The 18,594-nt window shown below is 39.1% G+C and overlaps 2 pseudogenes; one reads left to right on the top strand and one right to left on the bottom strand.

Annotated features, from left to right (window-relative positions):
• Window positions 1-1,735: 1,735 nt before the first annotated feature.
• On the top strand, window positions 1,736-3,377 carry LOC122113977 (annotated as a pseudogene).
• Window positions 3,378-18,164: 14,787 nt separating this feature from the next.
• On the bottom strand, window positions 18,165-18,331 carry LOC122113999 (annotated as a pseudogene).
• Window positions 18,332-18,594: the final 263 nt, after the last annotated feature.

The following is an 18,594-nucleotide window of genomic DNA, read 5'->3' as shown; positions in this document are numbered from 1 at the left end:
GAGATTAAAAGACCATCTATTTAGAGAGGAATGTGAATATGTTGAGAGAAAAGGAGGGACATAGAGGAGATGTGAAAAACTTTAAAAAAATGCTTAAAATATTATATAGGTATAAAGATGTAGTACTGCTATTAATGAATTTAAGTCTCAGAGGTTTTGAATTGAGTAATAAGTTTTTGGATTAAGTGTGTACACAATGGGGGATAGGGTCTACTAGTTAACTATGGGTTTATCTGAGATGTGCAGGACAAGAGTTAAGTCACATAAAGAAGAACAAAAGAGAGGAAAAGGTGGAAAGGATAGGAAAGTGAGAAGAAAAGATCAGAAGTTCAGTAGAGCTAGACAAAAAACAAAAAGATAATTAAGAATGAAAGAAAAAGAGAAAGAAGACAAGAAAAGAAAGGAAAACACACATTCACGTATTCCTAAAATAAAAATTATAAGAGGAGAAAAAAAAAGTTACTGGAAAACAATTATTTTTTCAGAAGAGGCAAAAATTAAAGATTAATAAAAGTTTTAGAAAAGGAAAAAAAATTTATATATATAAGGTAACCAAAAAGAAAAAAAAAAGAAAAGAAGAAGAAAAAAAAAAGTTCTTTGATTTTTTTTTTTTGGGAGGGGTGGGAAGAATCTTGTATCTCCCTTTTGTCTGTAACCAGAGTCTTGTTGGAGTCTCTGGTCAGCTTGAGGTCCTGTGGCTTGATTGGTTTCTTAAGTCAGTTTGTTGGAACAGGCAGAAAAATGCTCTGCTTTACCCAAGATTTTGAGAACCCCCTCCCAGGTTAGTTTACTGGGAGGGTGATCTGCTTTGAGAGTCACAAAAGAGGGGGATGCAGTGATGAGGCTAGGTTCTGGGTAGAGTTGAGGCCTTTCAACACACAGTAGCTTTTCCCTGGGGCTATTTTGTGAAAAAAACTCACAGCACCCAGCCTGGAGCCATTCTCAGGGTTTCTGTTTTTCAATTGATTTTGATGGCTGCTAGAGGGAGGGGCAGCCTCTGGCTCTGGTTACCCAGTGAGGAGAGCCACTCCAATGGCTGGCGCCCGAGCTGGGTGACTTTTCCCTGGATGGAACTGAGTCTGTGAGGTCACTTCGCCGTTAAGTTCTTGTGACCTGCTAAATGACTCGTTTTATTCCAAGGCCTGAGCTGGAGCTAGCCGCTCCTCCGAGCTTTGTCGGTATCCAAGATGGAGATCACCGGTGCTGGGGGGGGGAGGGTTGCTCTTCCCTCCTCTGCTCCCTGAGAAGGAATGAGGATGTCGGGCTTCTACTCACGCTGAGTCTTGGATCCTGGGTCGTCTCTGGTCTGCAAAGTGCTGGATGAAGTTGTCCGCTCCTTGTCGGTTCTTGCTGGTGTTGAGTAGAATCCGCTCGTCCGCTGTGTCTGGCTCCTTCGGCCCGGACTTTGTCTCAGGTATGACCCCGTGGCGGTGGTCACCGCTGCGACCCTACCGCTGCAGCGGCAGCTGCTGGCAAGCGCTCAGATGTGTCTGCTTGGCTTCCCCTCTCTTGACTAATTCTCTGTCCTGTGATGGCACACTTGGTGTGATTCTCTGGCTTAGGACTGTTCACTGGAACTCTGAAACTGCTTTCTATGCGAGAGCTTGTTCAGATTCCAGCTTCTCCTCCGCCATCTTCCCGGAACTCCCCCCCAACTGAATAATTTTTACAATGGGCTAATTTAAAATCATTTGGGAATATCACATTTAATGAATCTTCAGGACACAGGAATGAGATGGTGATTCTGGGCAAGCAGTATAGGCTTATTTTGCCAAAGAAAACACAGCAGTTGCATCGGTTTTGCAAAAACCATCAGTGTTGGGAATGATTCTGATGATGACAAAGAGAACTTCATGAGTGAAAGCCTTCAGAGGGAAGTTGCTAAGAAGCAGACCCTGAAACAGACCAGACTGGAAATACAGAAGGCTTTTGAAGAGAATTCCACTATGAATGAGTATAATAGTATATATGATGATGTAGTATTGTATATATGATGAAATGCAGAAAAAAAGAAGGAAAATAATCCCAAATTGCTTTTGGGAAAAGATTGAAAACCCAAGTATATTCACAACTTTACTAAAAACAGTTGAGATCAGAAAAAAGGAACAGAAAATAACAATGGAAATTAAAATACAGAGAACAAGAAATGGAAAAAGGAGAATTTGATGATAAAGATACATTTATGACAGCTACATATAAAAAACTGCAAGAGTGAACTGAAGAAGAAAGAGAACAGAGGACTGCTGCACTTGATGTAACTGAGCAGAAAGATCTCAGCGGATTTTATGGGCATCTGTTTAATCAAGCATTTGGTGAAGAGGAAGTACCTAAAATGCAGCTTTCCTGAAGCCAGATCTGGAATAAAAGAAGGCCAAGGGTTACTCCAATGAAGTAAATTTCAAGAACAGAGTACCACAACAAAATTTCCGCATTCTCCAAACTGGTGTGAAGGAGGAGGCAAAGCTAGATGCTGATAGTGATTGTGATACTAAGAGCAGTGAGGAGGATGAAATGGAAGAAAAGAAAGTGCAGAAAGTGCAGAAAGGAAAAGGTCACAGAGACTTCCACGGAGTACTCCAAACATCATAATAATCAAGCCGATTCTTGCTCATCTAGTGAAGAAAGAGGGCAAGGTGCCAAACATCACACCCCAAGTTCCAAGTCAGAGGACATGAGAAAAAGGGAGATCAGCACCAAGTCAGACAATGCAGAGACCAGTAAAACCATTGCAGTGACTGGGACCATCAAAAAGAAAGGGATTCTTATAGGCACAGAGAGGCCAACGATACAGATTCTCAATGGAAGAGGCACCAACAAGAAGATAAACTGAGGACAAGAGACCAGAGGGAGAGAAGTGACAAAGAGCAGAAACAGGAGAAATGTTCAAGAGAATGAGAAGGAGATAGACAATGAAGTGATCATGAGCAATACAGTGAGAAAGGGAAGGAAAAGAAATGGAAAGAAAAGGAAGACCCTATAGAAGGAAGGAAAGATACTAAAGTAATACACACGAAGGGAGAAACAAGAAGTAAATGTTCAATCTCCAGAAAGAAATTAGAATAGAAAGGAAAGCAGCCCAAATGTTAAGGCAAAAGATGAGTTTCTTGTCCAGCAAAGATCAAAAAAACTTGGAAAAAGAGGAAGAAATACACCAAGAGAAACACTCTAGTTCTGAGATGTCACCAGGAACTAAACATAGACTCACAGAGGAAATAGAACAAAAGGGTAAGGAACAAGAAATAATACAAAAGGCTGTGAGCAAGTTTGTAAAGCAGAACTATGAGAAGACTGTAATGTCAGCCAGAGACAGGTCTGAGGCCAGGTAGATGGCACAGATTAATGCAAAGACTTACACTGAGGAATAAAATGATAAATAGCTACCTCAATAGAAAGATCTGTGGAAGCACAGAACATTGTCATGCCTGGAATTGGCTTTGTAAAAACTATGAAGGAGTGTGTTAACAGGTTTTAACAGTACTTGGGAAGAGATTCATGGTTTTACTCAGGTTTAAATCAAAAGTCAGTCCTTAGCTGCATGCTGGTGGCTCATGTCTATAATTCTAACTATTCAGGAAGCTGAGATCTGAGGATCAGGGTTCAAAGCCAGCCCAGTCCATGAGACTTTTTTTTTTTGTCATTCGTGGGGCCTGAACTCTGGGCATGGGCACTGTCCATCAGCTCTTCAGCTCAAGGCTAGTGCTCTACCACTTGAGCAACAGCGCCACTTCTGGCTTTTTCTGTTTATGTGGTGCTGAGGAATGGAACCCAGGGCCTCAAGCATGCAAGGCAAGCACTTTTCCACTGAGCCACCTTCCTGGCCCCTCCATGAAACTCTTATCTCCAATTAACCACCAGAAAACTGGAAGTGGCACTGTGACTCAAAGTGGTACAGAGCTAGCTTTGAGCAAAAGAGATCAAGGACAGTGCCTAGGCCCTGAGAAAAAGTTCTTTCTCTGTCTTGGGATTCATTTCACTTAGCTAACATCATCTTATATGGTCATTTGTTCATGGTTTTTATTTTTGTTGTTGTTGTTTCCTTTGTATGTTCTTCCCCCTATGGCATATCCCCTGTTATCTCTGTACTTGATTTTGATACCCTACATCTTGTATATACATATGTCTAATCTGGGGAGGGGAAGGGGAATAACAAAATGCTGAAACAAGGACACAGGATGACCCATTGCAACAAGGATACCCATAGGACAGTACATTGGAAATGAACTTTACAACTTCGGGCAGTCAGCGGGATGGGGCGGGGGGTTGGTGGTAGGGGAGGGAAGGGATAGTGGGACAACAACAAAGAAGGGAAGGAGTAACAATGATCGACAAGTAATGTACTCATTGCCTTACTTCTGTAACTGTAACCCCTCTGTGCAGCATCTTTACAATACAATAAAATAAAATAAAGTCCTTTCATTTTGAATATTTATGCATATATTTTCATAGCAATATCACATTTTCAATTTTATCCAAAATCCATAAGTGTGCTAAATCTGCAGGTACACAGGAAAATTGGCTCTACTACAAACAAAATAATAACTTTTCCAATGATAAAAAAGAGAAATCTCTAGTAACAAACAATTACTGAAAGTAATGTTTAGGGGCATATAGAAAAGGCCTATTGAGTTGCTTCTGTCAACTGAAAGGTTGTTTGCTGACTCTGGGACGGAAGTCTACGAGGAGAGGCAAGGCCTGCAGCGAGAGAACTGTGTAATGTTGAATGGGAAGATGGAGACCATGTCATCTTAAAGGGCTCATCTTACTCAAAGGCTGCTTTAGAGATTTTTTAAGGATATCTGTGATTGCAGAGTGGTGGGCACCTTGTCACAGGTGGAGGGAGAGTGCCAAATTATACCCAGCTGATCTCAATTACCTGGTCATAAATGTTTCTCAGTTTTCGAACTCTAAAAAACAAGATTCCCCCTCCAATCTTTTAAATTCCCATTCTCACTGGAGGGAGATGATGTTTTATTTTGGTCTTAATTTGTATTACTCTGATTAGTAAAAGGGAATCTTTTTCATGTGTCTGTTGGCTATCCTCTGGTTTATTGCAGCACTTATCACAACAGCCTAAACACAAAGTCAATCCACATGTTCTTCAGTGGCTGAATGGCTAATGAAAATGTGGTCTATTTGCACAATAGAATACTACTTTGCCATAATAAAGGAAATTCTATCTGCCTTAGCATGAATAAAACTGCAGCTCACTTATGTTGAGTGAAATAAGCCAGATACAGAAAGACAATGCCAAATGCTGGCATTTATTTATGGAAATTGATGTCATGTACAAGTATAGAGGGAGAGGTGGTCACCAGAGATGGGGAAGTATTACATGAAGGGGACATAAAGAAATTAGAGGAGCTTCTAGGGCCTAGAGAAAATAAACATTATGGAAATCTGACAGTAAATTTGAGTAATTTGTGCAGTTACCATCTATCTTCAAGGATAATATTGACGTTTTTTTTTTTTTTTATAAAATAAAAAATCCTTATAAAATAAAATCCTTATTTCCTCTAGCTATTCTTGTCACTGGTCAGCTTTCCCATTTCTAATTTGTGAGATTCAACAATGAACAGGTTAGAGTGAGTGGCTGATTTGAGGCTCTCTTGCTATTCCCAATCTCTTGGTAATGAAAGGATATTTACTTCATTTAGTTATTATGGACAGCAAAGAGGTGGAGGTTAAGCAGAAAGTTTACAGGAGATCTTCTCTCTGTGTGACTCTTATTTATTGTCATATGTTTGTCTCTTAAAATGAAAAGAAGGCTTTCCCATGTGGAATCAATTTAAAAGTATTTGTCAATTGTGAGGCTTGAACTCAGGGCCTGGGTACTATTCATGAGCCTCTTGCCTGGGCTGGCTTTGAACCATGATCCTCAAAACTCAGACTCCTGAATAGGTAGGATTATAAGTGTGAGCAATTTAAAAGTTTTTTAACAAGTCCTTTTTGAGTCACAGTAATTCTTCAAACCTATGTTTTTATTTTTTCCCATTAACTTGTATTCTTTGCCTTCATCACTTAACCAGATAGACATGATAAACATGTATCCATACTTACTCCACATTTCTCCATTTTGAGCACACAATGAGTCATTAGAGACTTCGTCAAGGATTCACTCTACTACCAGCCTTACCTAAGGCGTTCATGGCACCTAATATTTATTAAGCACATTACATGGATAACTTTCAATTGATCCTCTGAACCTACCTATTAGGAAGACAGTCTATTCTTTATCTTTTCAATAAGTTAAACAAAGGGTAGAGGAGACGAATAATGCATTCAAGGTCACAGCCATCTGTACAGTATCTTTATGATAAAAAATATATATACTATAAAAAAAGGTCACAGCCAGAAAATCAAGAACAAAATTGTCTTGGGAAGAACTTTGGAGACCTTGTTATTCACTCTGTTGAAGAGCTTTATGCTCCCAGGGACTCTCAATTAGAACTAACTTGTCCTCAGAGCTGAAGGATCCTCTAAAGCCTGGTTCAGCAGCTGCAGAGCAAAGCAGGTGGGAGCGACTTCGGCATTCTCTCCACTGGGTTCTTCTCTCCACTGTGTGGTTAGCATCCTGGATCCTTTGAGTCTCAAGCACAGAGAGTAAGGACTGATATTCCCATCCTGGAAAACTCCTGTAGTGACTGCTCTTAGTGGGCAGCATGGGGCTCCTTCTGCTCCCTTGAATTCTAGGGAAAGGAAACACACACCAAAACCATTCTAATCTATTCTCTAGAGGGGGAGCTATTCCTTTTTCCTTTTTCTTTTTGTCAGTCATGGGGCTTGAACTCAGGGCCTAGGGGCTGTCCCTAGGCTCTTTTGCTCAAGGCTAGCACTCTACCACTTTAATCTACAGTGCCACTTACACTTTTCTGGTGGTTAATTGGAGGTAAGAGCCTTGCACTTCCTGCCAGGGCTGGCTTTGAACCTTGATCTTCAAGCCTCAGCCTCTTGAGTAGCTAGGATTACAGGTGTGAGTCACTGGTGCCTGACTGGAGGTATTCTTTTGTGTCTTTTGTCTCGAGCAAGGATTTATCTCAGTCTTTGTCTTAAGTTTGTTTCTCTCTGGGGATTCTTGCTAACAGATATGCAAGCTTTGTGTTATGTCTTCATCAGTGCACCAATCTAGCCAGTAAATAAACCAGAGATTCAGCCAGTTAGTCAGTACTTGTTTGTATTAAGAATCCACACATTCCTCATGATTCAGTCTTCCTTCTCTTAGCCTTCTCAATCCATTCTTTCTAGAGTGAGTTGTAGAATCCCCAGTTTATAAAGCCCATGTTTAAAATTAATAGAATTGGGCTGGGAAGGTGGCTCAGTGGTAGCGTGCTTGCCTTGCAGGCATGAGGCCTTGGGTTCGATTCCTCACCACCACATAAGCAGAAAAAGCCAGAAGTGGCACTGTGACTCAACTGGTGGAGCGGTAGTCTTGAGCTGAAGAGCTGAGGGGACAGTGCCCAGGCCCAGTGTTAAAGCCCCACTACCGACAAAAAAAAAAATTAATAGAGTTTTCCAGTTTCGACAATCAGAATGATACTTTCCTATCCCCAGGCCTCCAGCAAAGTCAGTGGGTTCTCCTCATAACTGATGTGTAACTTGGGTCAAAACTTAATCCAACAGTGGGTAGAAGCAGTTCAGCAGTCTCTCCACTGTCTCTGGCCCTCAATGTCTCTCAACAACATTTTCTGTCTTCTTCTGGGGTACACAAGCCATTCTTATTGGCATAGGATAAGGACATAACAAGTGAGAAGGGACAGGCATCTGATAATTTTTGCAGTAATTTGAAAGCTTTGTACTTGAAATAGATCATTTGACAGATAACTCACAGGACTATCTCGATTAACTTTGTGCTGTGCTCTCTCTCTGTCTCTCTGTCTCTCTGTCTCTGTCTTTCTCTCTATCTCTGTGCATGGAGTACTGAGCTTTTTTTGGGGGGGGGCAGAGGCTGCTCTTGCATGGCATTGTTGTTGAAGGCTGCTTATTCTTCCACTTGAGCCACAGCTCCACTTCTGTCTTTTGCTTATTAATTGTAGAGGAATATTTCAGATTTGTCTGTCTAAGCATTTATAAGAATTTATAGCATAACCCTCAGCCTCCTGGGTAGCCAGGATGACAAGTATAAGCAACTGAGAATGGGGGCTTTTAATTAATGTTTAATTTTCTGCAGGGCAGTTTATAAAAACTCAAGTCCTGGTTTTCATATGCTACGTTAAAACTATATTTATTAACATGTTCTTAAATGAAGTAGATGGAATTAAAGATAAGATGTATGGGGGCTGGTAAGGTGGCTTAGTGGTACAGTGCTTGCCTTGCATGCATGAGGCCCTGGGTTTGATTCCTGAGCACCACACATAAGTAGAAAAAGCCAGAAGTGGTGCTGTGGCTCAAGTGGTAGAGCGCTAGCCTTGAGCTGAAGAGCTGAGGGACAACGCTCAGGCCCACAGTTCAGGCTCCATGACCAACAAAAACAAAAACAAAAAAACAAAAAAATCCCACAAAGAAAAAAAAACAAAAAAAACCCCAAAACAAAAAACAAAAAACAACAACAAAAGATAAGAGATATGTGTTGTAGATATATCTAAAGTAATTTCCTTATTTATATGGCTTTGTTTAGGATATAGTATTAGCCATATTAGCTATGTTTTTTCTATACTAGTCCTTGAACTCAGAGCCTGGGTGCTGTTCTTAAGGTTTTTGGGTATTTATTTATTTATTTTATTTTTAAATCTTCTTATGGCCAGTATGCTACTGCTTGAGCCATAGCTCCACTTTGGCTTTTTTGGTGAATAATTAGAGATGAATCTCACAAATATTTCTTCCTGAGCAGGCTTCAAAACATGACAATTCTCAGCCTCCAGAGTAGCTAGGATTACAGGCATGAGCCCTCTTGCCTGCAGAGGTCCTATTCTTTAGCTTATGAGATAGATTGTTGGGATAGCTTTTACTAACATTGTTTACTACTACTTTGTACTTAGTACATTTTTTACTATGTTTATACTGTTGCTCTCCAAATTTGCATTGAAATCCTCTTAAGGTTATGGTACTCTTAGATGGGGCCTTGTTGCAGAAGCCCTCATGAATGAACTTAGTGCCTTCCTTAAAGAGGCTTATGATCATTGCTTCATTCTTCCAGTATGTGTGAATATAGCAAGAGCATTATGACATCCATGACACCCAAATCTTCTAGTCCTTTGATCTTGAATTTTCTAGCCTGTATAGCTTTCTGTTATTTTGAAGCTACTCAGATTTTATCATTTAGTTATAGCAGTCTCAATACAAACTTAATATTTTAAAAAATTTATCTTGGAATAAAAAGTATGGCTAAACATAGATAACATATTTTATTCAAAAATATAGATGCGAATATGTCATCCACACAAACTGGGAGTGTAGGAACATCCTTGTCAGTGTGCACTGAGATGGATGTGAGGAGACTGGAGCCAGCAGTTGACAGTGTTCTCAGGCATTTTATTGCTGCTATGTGCAAGAGTAATATTCAGCTTCATGAGGCTGGACTCTGGAAGGGAGGACCAGAAGGCTCACTTAGAGATAAGATACAAGAAGTTTGAATCATGGCAAATGTGTCCAATAATAGTAAGGCTATGACTATAGCACCAGAAGAAAAAGTGCTTCCCCACCATGAATGAGCGCATAACAGAGTTTTGTCAACTCAGCATTTTTCTTGGCAAACTGTGGGTTAAAGTTCTATTTTGGTGGACTTCCATTCATCAGTATTCATTGGCTCTTCAAATTATGGAAGAGAACAATGAAATAGATTAGAAAATAAGTTGAAGGTCAATTTTGGATTGCTGTAGTAAGTGGAATTTTAATGATCCCTGTATTCTCTACCCTATGGTGTTATTTCTGTGATTAAGTTATACTACCTGGAAAAAGATTTCTTTTTTTCAGATGCAATTAAAGTTACTGATCAGTAAACTGTAAATTGGGAAATAATCTGGGTAGACCTGACCTAGTTATATGTTCTCATTAAACACAGAAAATTTCACCTGACTGGTTAGAGAAAGCCTCAGAGAGTTGAGAGGCCTTTAAGGAACAGTAGGAGGATGTTCTTTGTTGCTGAGATGAAGAGGACAATGTGACCAGGATCTGAGACTAGCCTCTAAGAGCTGATATACACAACAGAGTCCTCTGTCCTATAAGACCAATAAAATGAGTTCTGTGAATAACCAAAAGTTCCCTTAGTAGATCTTTCCTTACTGGACATTCTAGATGGGGGCAGAGCTAAGTGACATCTTTATTTTGGCCTCATGAAGTGCTGAGTAGAAGACCCAGCTAAAATGAGCCATATAAGTGATCCCTCTCTGAGGATAAAGGACAGTCTATCCTCAGTATCTCTGGCTTCATGATCCCCATTCCCAAAGACACCCAGATCCACAGATGTTAAAATCTTTCCTATATAAAAAGGCCTGTACACATCCTCCTACATACTTTAAATCATTTCTAGATTAATTATGATGTGCCTAGCTATTATATTGTACTAAAAAATCTGTAGCTCTTTTGTATAGATACAGTGTGTGTGTGTGCGTGTGTGTGTGTGTGTGTGTGTGTGTGTGTGTGTGTGTGTGTGCTGGTCTTTGGTCCTGGCTTTAAACTCAGGTTCCTGCATTCTTGCTCAGTGTTTTTGCTACTACTTGACCCATAGGTCCATTTCTGGATTTTTACTGGTCAATTGGAGATAAGATTCTCCCAGATTTGCCTGTCATGCTTGGTAAGAATCTTAGAACTCAGCATTCTGAGTAGATAGAATTACAGGTGTGAGTTGTTTATTATTATTATTATTATTATTACTATTATTGTCAGTCCTGGGGCTTGAGTTCTGGGCCTGGGCACTGTCCTTGAGCTCTATTGCTCAAGGCTAACACTGTACCACTTTGAGTTACAGAGCCATTTCTGGTTTTCTGGTGGTTAATTGGAGATGAGTTCAAGGTTGCCAGGACTGGCTTTGAACTTTGATCCTCAGATCTCAGCCTCCTGAATAGCTGGGATTACAGGTGTGAGACAATGGTACCTGGCTCAATTTTATTATGAAGTATTTTAACCTGCAGTTCATTGAATCTGAGGTTGCAGAATCTATGGATACAGAAAGACAGTGGGAAACAACAGGAAAGTTGTTAAGCTATGATAATTTCTTACATATAAGTGGAAAACAAACACAATTGTATACTAGGATTTTTTTCTAAAATTAACTGGGTTTTACTTGGGTTTACTCTGATTCAGTAGATAGAAGTGGTAGCCCCAAATCATGACTTAGTGACAGTAAATCCAATTTCAGATTGAGGAATGGTGTGAAAAACCTGTAACACACCTTAATTTAACATAACTTAATTTAACATAACTTAATTTAACATTGTGATTACATGCATGCACCTGGAAATCTAGACTTTACCTTGCTGCTACTGCTTGTGGGACATTGGTTAAATTAATTAAGCTATCTTCAAAATTGTAACTCAGATATTTACCTTGCATTCTTGGTACAGTTTAGATGGAATGCAAAGTCTTTAGCATAGTGTCTAGCCCATGCATAGTGTCTAGTCTATGCATGCATAATAAATGGTAATGATTAATATTCTAATTTAAAAGAGAACGGCTGAGATGCAAAAGAACCATGCAAGCAAGAGAGAAAGAGGGAATAAAAGCAAAGTGTATGTAGGAGAAAATGTATCTCAATGTGAGCTTTTGCTACAGGTCAAACATTGGTCTCAGCTACTCAGCAGCCACATTTTATTCATGGGAGAGCCTTCAAAAAGCCTGAAAATAAAGTGTTTTTTTTCCTTTTTCTTTCTTTTTGTTGCCTTTTGCAGTGAAATAGATTGCATCCTCGGGTTGTGTGTCAGTCACCCAAAGTCTATTCAGACTCTGTGCCTGTTTTGAATTTAATGCTCTGCCTATCTCACCCAACCTGAGGCCATTCAAAAGTGAAGCTGCAGCTACATATTGATCAAAAAGTGAAATGCACAGAAGCATAAGAGAGTGAGTCACGTGATGTGCCTTTCAAAGCTGATGTCCCTGGTGGTCCCTCTAGGCAAGGAAGAACGAATAGCTCTATTTTGAAGGCCCTAGAGGCCCTCGCAAGGAGAGTTTGTCTATTTGTATGTGTTTGTAGGTATAATCTGGTTATAAAAGATGCTTGAATGTGTGTTAGTGAATTTAGTGTTGGATTCTCAAGTAGAGCATGTATTGTGTGTCTGTGCTTTCCTGAAAATTTAGTGAATGGTGAGTTTATTATTTTTTAGGCCTTCAGACATTTGTTTTAAGGGTGTTTTTTTTTTTTTTTTTTTTTTACTATAGGTGGTAACTATTTAGATATTAACTGTTATTTTCTCAAAGTTCAATAGAGGAAAAGAAACTATGACTTTAAAATTTTTTCATCTTGAGCTGACAATTTATACCTGTAATCCTTGCTACTCATGAAGCTGAGATCTGAGGATTCCAGTTCAAAGCCAGTGAGGGAAAAAAAGTCTGTGAGACTCCAATTATCCACCCTCAAAAAAAGCCAGAAGTGGAACTGTGGTCAAGTGGTAGAGCATCACCTTGAGCTAAAAAGTTAAGGGGCAGCACCCAGACCCTGAGTTCAAGCCCCAGTACTTCCCACAAAAATTTGATCTTGTACCAAGTATTCTACTTAGTATCTCTTTAAATGACAAAAGATATGAAGACTGCATTACCCTCCAGGACTCATTTTTACCTACTGAACATCTTTTCCATGGCCTTGTTTATGGCTAGACACATTGTAGTGGCCAGTAAGTATTTTGAGAAATAATAAAAAAATATTTTAGACTATTTCCTGAGAAACAGCTGACCTAGTGGAAGGAGAACTAGATTGGCTGCCACTATCTCTACATATGCAGTTACTTCCTTTGTGGGCTGTGGTTCCTGTTCTTTTTTTTTAATTTTATTTTTGTGAATACACTGTACAGAGGAGTTACAATTACATGGACAAGATAATGAGTACATTTCTTATCAAGCATTGCAGCCTCCTCCTTTGTTTACCCTTCACATCCCTTCCCAGCCTCCCCCGCCACCCCCCCAAATCTCCTCCCCCCCCCCCACCAAAGTTGTAATTCGTTTTTGACATGACAACTTGTACTTCTCATTGTTGCAACAGGTCCACCTGTATCCCTTCCTGTTCTCTCATAGTTGTTTCTAACAAAGCAAGAGAAACTCACTGAAGTAGGGCAGCGTGTTCTGATGAATAGGCAAGAGATGAGCTATAAGATAAGCCAGGATATTAATATGTGTGTGTGTGTGTGTGTGTGTGTGTGTGTGTGTTTATATACAATGCTTTCAGACAGACTCTCCCCATTTTTGACAAATCATGCCTTGGAGATGTCAAAGAGCTAAGGAAAATGCTCCATTTAAAAATGTCTTTTCTTGGTAGGTGCTGATGGCTCATGCCTGTAATCCTAGCTACTGAGGAAGCTGAGATCTGAGGATCATGGTTCAAAGCCAGCCTGAGCAGGAAAATTCGTGAGACTCTTATCTCCAATTAACCACCAGAAAATGGAAAGTGATGATATGGCTCAAGTGGTAGAGCACTACCCTTAAGCTGAAGAGCTGAGGGACAGCACCCAGGCCCAGAGTTCAAGCCCCATTCCTGACTAAAAAATAAATAAAAATAAAAATGGCTCTTCTCAAATGACACATTTATTTCATATGTGGAAGTTAGACTATACAAACACATTGTAACATATACAAGCTTATATGTTTATACACATACACACACATACACAAATTGACTAAAGAATGGTACAATTAGGTGAGGAGTCCAAGAGTATAACTTCTCTGAACAACTAACAAAGGGTTTAACAAAATACCAAGGAACTGAAATATATTCTAGAGGGGAAAGGCCATGGTGGAAGGGCCACAAGATTGGAGAGAAAGGTGAGAAAATGCAGTCATTATATTAAATGTACATTATGTAAAAATTAAACTAAGTTGAGGGTAGGGATAGGATGGAGAAAGATAAGAGAGAATGAGCCGGGCGCTGGTGGCTCACACCTATAATCCTAGCTACTCAGGAGGCTGAGATCTGAGGATCGCGGTTCAAAGCCAGCCCAAGCAGGAAAGACCGTGAGACTCCTATATCCAATAAACCACCAGAAAACCGGAAGTGGCGCTGTAGCTCAAGTGGTAGAGCGCTTGCCTTGAGCTGAAGAGCTGAGGGACAGCGCCCAGGCCCAGAGTTCAAGCCCCACGACCGACAAAAAAAAAAAAGAGAATGATACAAAGGTGACACCAATTAAGCTGTCTTGTACATATAACTTGATTTACAGGATTGAAGCCCCTTTTGTATAACTACTTAATAAAAACACATATAATAAAAATTAAAAAAAAACTAAGTATAAGAAGTCTCTTAGTCTGTCCACTGAAAATCATTGTAGAGGATTACTACTCATGGAGAACATACATAGATGAACATGTATACATTTGTATGTGTGCTATTAAATCTCTTGGTAATGTTAGTATGAAGACCACTGAAATGGCCACCCATTCCACAGTTCACTCAGAGAGCCTTACCTTTTGGGTTTTATGTCTGAAAAGGAGGGGTGTGGGCGAGTGGAAATGACTATTTCCAGCTGCTTTTGTCCTCAGGTATAAAGCATAACAAGGTTTCAAGAGCAAAGGAGGAACGTGGAGGGTAAGAGTAAGAGAAATAATTCTTTGAAAACTAATGGCAAGTGATAAAAATAAGTTACCAAAAGAGAGAGCAGCTTTTGATACAGAGCAAGCTTTGATTTTGACAGAGCTGGTGCTAGCAGGAGCATGAACAGAGAAATGAGAGAGCCTTGGCTATTTCAGCCCTTAGAATCCTACCCAGAAAATCATGCTGGAACCAATTACTAGGCATTTTATAAATTTCTGCCACAGACTCTGCCAAAGATACCATCTGCTCCTACTCATGTAGCACTGACCTATGGGCTTCCTGACCCATACAGGGACTGGTAGGATGTAGTTGTGCAATCCAGCCTGCTTGCCTGCCCTCCGTACCTCGAGTTTCTTTCAATGAGATGGCTTAGATAGCTAATGGGCTAGATGGATTGCAGTACATCCTGCAAATGAGGTCATGAAAGCTGCTAGCCTTCTAGTCGTTCCTGGGTAATGAGCTGCTGGGAAATGCATTGGATGGGCCTACCTTTCAAGAAGACATAGACAAATATATCATTTATTTACAGCCATGGCTTGTACCTGACCATAGAGAAAAGCTATCAAAATGAAAAATTAGAAAACATGATGTTGTGAATCACAGCTGCGATTTTCATGTTATTTGGAATCAGGTCACTGGAAAGACAGCCCAAGCTACTTAAATAAATGGCTTGCAGCCAGAATCTTGCATGTTCCAATCTCAGATCTTTTCCCCACTTGATACACTAATTAGTACAACTTTATGCTGAGGAAGACCACATGGCTCTTAAGTTTTGTATGAGAAGGAAGGTTGGAAGAATGTCTTTTGAGGATGGAAACTCAAGACTTGGATGGACCTCCTGCTCTGTCACAATTTCAGAATCCTTTTTTTTCCTTTTTTATTGTCAAAGTGATATACAGTTATATAAGTAAGGTAATAAGTACTTTTTTTGGCAAACTTGTTACCCCTTCCCTCATTTTTTTCTCCTACTTTCCCTCCCGCCAACTCTCCTCACCCCAAGATCTCAGAATCTTCACCTGTGAAAAAAAGATTAGAGCACACTTCTTTCTTTACTTCAGAGTTCTGGACCCTGGGGACATAATATATGTAAAGATCTTCATAATTCCAAAGCCACAAACTTGAAAATACATGCTAGGAAAAAGTTATTTTTGTTTTATTTCAGAAAAGAATACAACAAACACAAAATATTCTTAGTATTGCAGTCATGTGTGTATCATTACATTGTGTATTGCTAGTTAAGAGTCTCCTTAGAAATAATATCCAGACTTCAACATTAGCACTCCAAGAGACTGTGCTGACATCAATAAAAACTTAGATCAACAAAGCCATTTCCTGTCTTACTCTAAACTTGCTGGCTGCTGAGGCTTACTCTATCTTGAATCCCTGTTTGGTGCTTTCCTTGGATTCAGTGTTGCTCAGGGGACCTTTAAAGCCTTTCCTTCAAATGTTTGCATTTTGGACATTTACTTTGGAAGTTTAGCTGGCAAGCTTCCTTTTCACCCTTGCCAGTTAGTTAATAGAAAAACACTTTAGGGTTTTTAGGGTTTCTCAATTGTAATAATTGTCCTTTATTTGTAAATATATGATCTCACAATGAATTTTTTCAGACTGATTTCCAAGGTCCAGTTTGAGATTTCACAAATATGCATATCAGATAGGTGAAGATTCTGAGATCTTGGGGTGAGGAGAGTTGGCGGGAGGGAAAGTAGGAGAAAAAAATGAGGGAAGGGGTAACAAGTTTGCCAAAAAAAGTACTTATTACCTTACTTATATAACTGTATATCACTTTGACAATAAAATGCATATTTAGAGAGAGTAGAATAAAATATTTAGGGGCATATGGAATCTTAATATATTATATATAATATATGCTATACATTATATGTATTAATATAAATTATACATATATTCTATAAAAGATATTAGGAATCTATTATATATAATTAAGATTATATATAACTAATACATATATCTTAATACAGTTTTTGAGCCATGAAGCATTTGAAAAATACTTAGATTCTTTGGAATGAAATTAAGGTTTCCAATTGTTTGATTTAGGCAATAAGTAAAGAAATTTTGTCTAGGAACATTGGGTAAAATAATAGTCCTAGTAATAGTTTTATAGGAAACAGTTCTTTGAAGATAGATATTAACTCTAGTTTCATAAACATTTTCTCATAGCTGAAAACGAGGCTTACTTTATGAAAATATAGAATAGGCATCTGTAATTCCAAAGCCTCAAGCTTGAAAAATATAGACCAGGAAAAAAGTTGTTGCTGTTTATTACAGATTCTTAGGTTGAGTGTAATCAACATTTGTTTTATTGACACTCCAGGACTTTAATTGCTTGCTGTAGTCACTCTCCAAAGAATAAGCAATTGGCCCACTGTATTATTAAAATAGCTAATGTACATCCCAGCTTTGACATCCTTTCTTGCCAATATGCTTAATAACATTTCTCCCCAAAGAAAAATTTGCATACTCTTCGTATATAAAACACAAGAATTGGCCTATGGAGCCATAATTGAGGAAAAATATTACTTTGCCCCTCCTACTTTGGAAAGGCCTCATTTGAGGGTAACTTGCTTTATTCTCTAAAATTACTCCCCTGATCACTCTCTGTGCCATCTGGAAAGTAGGAAGCCCTGCTTTCCAATATGTGCACTGATAAATGTAGTTTCTTGGAAATTATCATGGCCTGAGATAATTATCAGGAGCTCTCTCTAGGCCTGCTGGTTCGTTTAAAAAGTGAGAGCTTAGGTATAACTTCTAGAACCCAAGTGGCTGCTTACAACACTCAGTAGCACATGCTGTATGGTTCCTGGGCCTCTCCAAAGGCAGGACAGAATACCCCACAGAGGTGTGAAGTGAGAAGTCAGAGTTAGGAGACAAATTAGATGCTCTTTCAGTTCTTTTGCTAGTAATTGGGCCACCTACACATTTTAAGGGGGTAAACAATCTAGATTTAGAACTTCAGAGCTAGAAAGAACCTCTGATTGTAAAGTACAACTTCTCTTTTTAAACAAGGTAACTGAGATCCAAAGAATAGTGACCTGCTCAAAGGCACAGAAAAGACATCTGGCATGGGTAGTAGTTATTTTCTTCCTCCCTTCTTCCATACAATGTCTAACATGTGCTATCTTAGGAGCCTTATTCTATTTCCATAAAGGAGGACAAATATTGTATTTAAAACCCATCAACCAACCAACCACCTAATCAATCTGACTGAAGCTCCGCTTGTGTGTGAACACAATATCTGTGTTTCCGAGGCTTTCATTTTGCTGACCAGGTGAGAACATGGAGAGAGGACTGAACTTAAGATTTGTGTAGACATCACAAGCATCATATAGGAGGTTGTTTCCTGCCAAAAGATTTACTATTCCTTAAGGATCACTAAACAATACGCAGGCACAGATAGCTAGCGGAGTAAGTTTTCAAGTGATTGTGAGCTCATTTTGAAGCATATAGATTTTATTCATGTATCTACATCAGTATTCTTTTCACCCTTTTGATGACTTATGCCTGGAGTTAACAGCAATACCAGCACGGAGGATGACAAGCTCCCATTCCACCACCTCACTCCAAAAACCCATTTAACACATTGACCTGATATTAAACTGATAAGAACAGATAAACACATGTGATCTTAACCAAAGACTGAGAAGTAATGTATCATTATTTGTAACATAGTTGTAAAATGTTGTATTTCTAGAGCTCAGTTGGGTGTTGTTATAATTTATAAACAAGAATACGTAGCTGGTAACAGATGAGCACTTATAGTAACTATAGTAATGGCGAGATAAAATCAGCAGAAATCATAGCCCTACCTATTTTAAAAGATGAAAGCAACATTATTCAGATTGCATGATTTTAATGTCATTGTTTTCAATTTTTGTATAACTTGGGTTGTGCTTGGAAACCAAATAGAATGC

This window comes from Dipodomys spectabilis, unplaced genomic scaffold (genome assembly GCF_019054845.1).
Source record: "Dipodomys spectabilis isolate Male_0828 unplaced genomic scaffold, ASM1905484v1 ptg000102l, whole genome shotgun sequence".
Lineage (NCBI taxonomy): Eukaryota > Metazoa > Chordata > Mammalia > Rodentia > Heteromyidae > Dipodomys > Dipodomys spectabilis.
This window is presented reverse-complemented; position numbering and strand designations above follow the sequence as displayed.